Source organism: Oratosquilla oratoria, chromosome 31 (assembly GCF_046742065.1).
Source record: "Oratosquilla oratoria isolate Oo_2021 chromosome 31, ASM4674206v1, whole genome shotgun sequence".
NCBI lineage: Eukaryota > Metazoa > Arthropoda > Malacostraca > Stomatopoda > Squillidae > Oratosquilla > Oratosquilla oratoria.
In genome coordinates this window covers 24619932-24626450 of record NC_134807.1, presented here as the reverse complement: position 1 = coordinate 24626450, position 6519 = coordinate 24619932, and positions in this window count along the sequence as shown.

Genomic DNA, 6519 nt, shown 5'->3' with positions numbered 1-6519 from the left:
TGACACCGCTTTCAGGTGAATAAAATCGTCTGATATTAATCAGAAAAAATTATAAAAAGTGCGTCACTGTGATCTCGGAAGTGTGATACATTATTAGAGGGAGAGAGCCTTTTCAAACCGTGACATATCGTGAAAACAATCATAATTATGATAAAAGATAATAACAGTGATTTATAATAATGATAATTTCTATTGCCTAGTTTCACTGAATGGGGAAAACCCGCACCCCCATCATGGCTGCCAACGTTCCTCAGCTTGTTAGAATGGAGAGAATCTGCTAGAAATATCAAATGGATGGTGGAAGGGAATGATAGAATAGATATGAGATATAGACTTTTTTCTATCTTAACGTTTATCTATAGAGTAAGTATCTACTTTATTTGTGTGTTTATTGATTTTTTTCATCTGAATCACTTATTTGCAATTTTTTTTTTTTTTTTTTTTTTTTGGCGTGCCATAGGACGAGGAAAAGTTTCTAAAGATCTCATGTTATGAAAATATGGCATCACATCCATTATTTTTTATTGTTATAAAAAAGAGCACTTCGTAATTCCAGAAGTACACAATATAGAAAACTTTGTTCTCTCTGTCCCCCCCTCTCTCTCTGGCCCCTTCTCCCTCTCTCTGCTCCCCCCCTCTCTCTCTCTCTCTCTCTCTCTCTCTCTCTCTCTCTCTTTCTCTCTTTCTCTCTCTCCAAATCCATCCATTGTTCTTGCATATATGATTATCTTCAATGTAGAGATTTCTAGGATGGAATGTGCTATAACAATAACTATTATCTCGGATAGACTAGACTGTACAGCATGAAGATCAATAGAATCTAAACGTTGAACATACTAAATATGGAAATGACTTTTTCAAAGAATTTTTTTATCAAAACGATCATCTGCTCTTGCTCCGTCTTCTTTTTTCAGAGGAAATTAATTATCTTCCAAACACATAACGTATTGGCTGTACTATGACAGCTGTGTGTTCTTTTATGACACCCAAACAGCTGTAGAAAAAATCGTTTAAATTTCAATGCTGTTGTAGCAGCTGTTTCTAGTTGTCGTTTGTTTCGTGTTTTTTCCCATATATTTCAAGATTGGACAACCGAAGTCGTGATAAATGTCTAATTACTGTTGGTAACCCACCCCATGAAAAGGAGAGGAGTTTCTTTATCTATATCTCTATCTTTCTTTACATATGTTTACCTTCGTCTCTCATCCCTCTGCCTCCCTCTCTCTCCCTCTCTCTATCTCTCTTTACCTCTCTCTCCCTCTCTCTATCTCTCTTTACCTCCCTCTCCCTCCTTCCCCCTCCTTCCCCCTCCTTCCCCCTCTCTCCTTCCCTCCCTCTCCTTCTCTCCCTCTCCTTCTCTCTCTCTCCTTCCCTCTCTCTCCTTCCCTCTCTCTCCCTCTCTACCTCTCTCTCCCTCCCTCTCTATCCTTCCCTCTATCTCTTTCTACCTCTCTCTACCTCTCTCTCCCTTCCTCACTCTTCCTCCCTTTCTCTCCATCCCTGTCTCTCCTTCCCTCTCTCTCCTTCCCTCTCTCTCCTTCCCTCTATCTCTCTCTCCCTCTCTCTCTCTCCCTCTCTCTCTCTCCCTCTCTCTATTTCTCTCTCTCTCTCTCTTTCTCTCTCTCTCTCTCTCTCTCTCTTATATATCAGCGTGAAAGCGAAGGAGCGTGACAGAGAGCTCGTAGATTCTTTTGATTGCAGCGTTCGGGGCACCAATCTCCCCATTATTACCAACACTTGCGGGATTGGGTGTTGTCAATGACAGGGTGTTGATAATTGAGCGTTGTGGAGTTTTTCCCCCCTCGAAATACATGATAAGGCTTGGAGTGGTGTGCCATCTGTAATGTACTTGTTTGGCGAAGGATGTGGTTAAGGTTGTGTTTCTCTATACGCGGATCTCCGTTGTTAGCGCCTCGTTTTCTTTTTTTTTTTTTTTTTTTTTTTTTTTTGTCTAGCATGATCTTTTTCTTCATCTTTTGCCATTTGTGTCGCACTTTTCTTCTTCTTCTTCTTCTTTGTATTCTTCTTCTTCTTTGTATTCTTACTTCTTTGTATTCTTCTTCTTTGTATTCTTCTTCTTCTTCTTCTTTGTATTCTTCTTCTTCTTCTTCTTCTTTGCATTCTTCTTCTTCTTCTTTGTATTCTTCTTCTTCTTCTTCTTTGTATTCTTCTTCTTTGTATTCTTCTTCTTTGTATTCTTCTTCTTCTTTGTATTCTTCTTCTTTGTATTCTTCTTCTTCTTCTTCTTTGTATTCTTCTTCTTCTTCTTTGTATTATTCTTTGTATTCTTCTTCTTCTTTGTATTCTTCTTCTTCTTTGTATTCTTCTTCTTCTTTGTATTCTTCTTCTTTGTATTCTTCTTCTTTGTATTCTTCTTCTTCTCTGTATTCTTCTTCTTCTCTGTATTCTTCTTCTTCTCTGTATTCTTCTTCTTCTCTGTATTCTTCTTCTTCTTTGTATTCTTCTTCTTCTTTGTATTCTTCTTCTTCTTTGTATTCTTCTTCTTCTTTGTATTCTTCTTCTTCTTTGTATTCTTCTTCTTCTTTGTATTCTTCTTCTTCTTTGTATTCTTTGTATTCTTTGTATTCTTCTTCTTTGTATTCTTTATATTCTTCTTCTTTGTATTCTTTATATTCTTCTTCTTTGTATTCTTTGTATTCTTCTTCTTTGTATTTTTTGTATTCTTCTACTTTGTATTCTTTGTATTCTTCTTCTTTGTATTCTTTGTATTCTTCTTCTTTGTAATCTTTGTATTCTTCTTCTTTATATTCTTCTTCTTCTTTGTATTTTTCTTCTTTGTATTTTTCTTCTTTGTATTTTTCTTCTTTGTATTCTTCTTCTTTGTATTCTTCTTCTTCTTTGTATTCTTCTTCTTCTTCTTTGTATTCTTCTTCTTTGTATTCTTCTTCTTCTTTGTATTCTTCTTCTTTTTCCTTGTATTCTTTGTATTCTTCTTCTTTGTATTCTTTGTATTCTTCATTGTATTCTTTGTATTTTTATTCTTCTTTGTATTCTTTGTATTCTTCTCACTTGTGTCCTTGCGCTTCGTACCTATCCGGGGCGTTGTTAGCACCTCTTTATTTATTCATTTATTTATTTATTTATTTTATTTTATTTTATTTTTATTTTATTTTATTTTTTTATAATATTATCTAGTCTTTTTTTCGTCGTTTATACCTTCTTGCTTCCTTTATTTCCTCCTTAGTTTTATTTTGTGTTTTTTTTTTTATCATAATTTTATATATTTTTTCTCTTTGTTTTTTTTGGGGCTTCCTTCGCTTCCTTCTCAATTTATTTTCATTTCTCAGTTATGTCCTTTCGCTCGGTATTTATCTGGAGGTTTGTAGAAATAAAAGAGAGAGAGAAAGAGAGAGAGAGAGAGAGAGGGGGGAGACAGAATGAGAGAGAGAGAGAGAGAGAGAGAGAGTGAGAGCGAGAGGAGGAAAATTGTAGTTTGTGGTCATTAGAGAAATGGCTGGTGTTTTTGTCATTTACACGTCCGTCAGAGATATTGACTGGACGATCCGTGAATAATGTTTATTTGATTGGCCAAAGCTTTTCCGGTGATTTTGAATGTCTGGGTGAGGAAGGTTGAGAGGGGGGCAAGGGAGGAAGATTAGCACAGCTGTTCGTTTTATTTCATGTATTCATTTTATCTATTTATTTTATTATCATTATTATAATTATTATTACTATTATTATTATTATTATTATTATCATTATTATTATCATTATCATTATTATTTTTATCATTATTATTTTATTATTATTTTATTATTATAATTTTATTATTATAATTTTATTATTATTATTATTTACTTTTTGTTATTTTATCTTGTTTGTTTATTTTCAATTATTATTGTCATTATCATTATTATTATTATCATCATTATTATCATTATTACTATTATTATTATTATTTTCTTCGTCTTTTTCTTCGTCTTTTCTTCGTCTTTTCTTTTTTTCTTCTGAGCTAGTTAGAGCGTCGCTACTTGCGACGGTTGTCGGGGTGACAGCTGCTCGAACCCTGCCACGGGCGAAGTTGGACCAAGGGCGGCACGGTTCATTAAATTTCACGCTACAAGTAAGGGGCAACGTCCTCGCCTCCTGATGATGGAGAGGTCGCGACGCTAAACCAATCCGGGAATGATGCGTATTTCATTGACTAAAACGTGTCCGGTGATTGTGAATAATGTCCGGGGGAGGGGGAGGGGGAGGGAGGGAGAGGGGGGAGGGGAGACGAGGGGGAGGGTAAGGGGTTTAGGTGGGATGGGGAAGAAGTTAACACATCTGTTTGTTTAATTCTCTTTGCACAGCTCCTGTGCGATCTGTGGGTTTTTCTTTTTTTCTAATTTATTTTTTCTCATTTGACTTTTTTTTTATTTTTTGTTAATCTTTATTTGTATATCTATTATATTTTCTATTTCAATTTATTTATTTGTTATTTTCATTGCGTATTTATCTATTTATTTTTATTTATTTAATTATCTATTAATATTTTTCACGGTTGTAACTTTTTTCAAGGTTTTGTATAATTCAGAGACGTATCTGGCAACAAAGCAAACAGTTTTGTGTTGAAGGACCAGAGGGGCGACAAACTGAATCTCAAGTTGGAGAACTTCATAGAAAGAGTGACGAGGATGTGATGAAAGAATTTGAAACGGTAGGATACTGTGTAGGATTTTTTTTTTTTTTTTTTTTTTAAGTGTGTGTGTGTGTGAGAGGTTCTCCATGCTCTCGGATCACGTGTTGGACTTTTGATCGACAGTTATTACCCTTCGGGATGAGAGTTCAGAAATCATGTTTGGCCCAATCCATGGATAATGCTGTAAATACACACACGCACACACACACACACACACACACACACACACACACACACACACACACACACACACACACACACACACACACATACACAGACACACACTCACATTCACTCGTAACTCTCCTTGCCCAACAGAGCTGGGGTGGCGGTTTTTAGTACTGTGATACTTTCCAGCCATGGGTGAGAATCAAACTTAGACCTTTGAGTTAGCAGGCGAGAGCAATACTAATCCACCAGCAAACCGGTGTGTGTGTAGGTCTAGGTCTCTGTGTATTTACCTAGATTTACCTAGTTGCATCTTACGGGAAGGGGAGCCACGCTCGTGGTATCCCGCCTTTGTATCTCGCAGTGTCTAGTTTGCTCTTGAATTCGTTTATGGTTTTTGCACACACTATTGTTTCGTTCAGTTTGTTCCAAGTGTCCACCACTCTAGGTGGAAACCTGTTTGTCTTCAGATCTCTTTTATAACTATCCTTTTTGAGTTTCTGTGTCCTCTTGTGTTTCTCTTGTCCCAATTTAGTAAGTTCCTCTCTATCAAGTATTTCCGTGCCTTTCATGATTCTATAAGTGGTCAGTAGGTCGCTTCTTCCTCTTCTTTGTTCCAAAGTCGGTAATTTCAATTTAGCCAGTCTCTCTTCATATGACAACTTTGAAAGGTCTGCGGCCATTTTCGTGGTTGCCCTCTGTATTCTTTCAATTTTTTTTTTTCTTTTTTTTTTACTGGGTGATCATAGTGTTGCAGTATACTCCGGTCTAGGCCTTATTAATGAGACTAATATTTTTCTAATCATTTCTTTATCCAAAATAGGTAAACGCCACTTTTACTGATCTTAGTAAGTTATAGGATTCTCCGACAATTTTGTTTATTTTTATCAGAAGACATGTCGATTGAGATAATTACTCCCAGGTCTTTTTCAGATCCCACTTTCTTTACCTCTTTAGTCCCAATTGTATTTTTTTCCTGATATTCCTTTTTTACATTTTCCGAACTCCATTATTATACATTTCTTAATGCTGACGTCCACCTCCCACTTCTTGCTCCATTTCCAAATCTTGTTCAGATCTCTCTGTAGTTATTCGCAGTCTGTTTCGATTATCATTTTCCTCAACAAGTTAGCACCGTTTGTAAAGAAGCTCCTGTAACATTCCACATCATCATCTATGCCATCCACATAAATATCGTACATTATTGGAGCCAGTACAAGTCCTTGCGGGACTCCACTAATCAACTCCTTCCAACCTGAATACTTTTCTCTGTGTGTGTGTATGTGTGTGTGTGTGTGTGTGTGTGTGTGTGTGTGTGTGTGTGTGTGTGTGTGTGTGTGTTTATGTGTGTCTGTATGTGTGCATGTGTGTGTGTAAATATATTCATAGGATAAAGACATATACATATATCTAGAGCATTTTATTGACAAGGGGCTTGCAGCCTACATTCACACTACATTGCACGGTTTGTCTAACTGTACACAACTAAATTTAAAGGTTAAGAGTAGTATATGCTGTATATAATGCTGCGTGTTGACGCAAACCATGCTGTGCAACGATCATGTCATGCTGCCTGGTGATATACATGATAATGCATTGCATGCTCTGCGTTGATGCTGTGCGTTGTCACGCTGACTTACGTTATGCTGCGCGTTATGCTGAGCGTTGATGTAGGTTATGCTGCGCGTTAGCGCATATGCTGCACC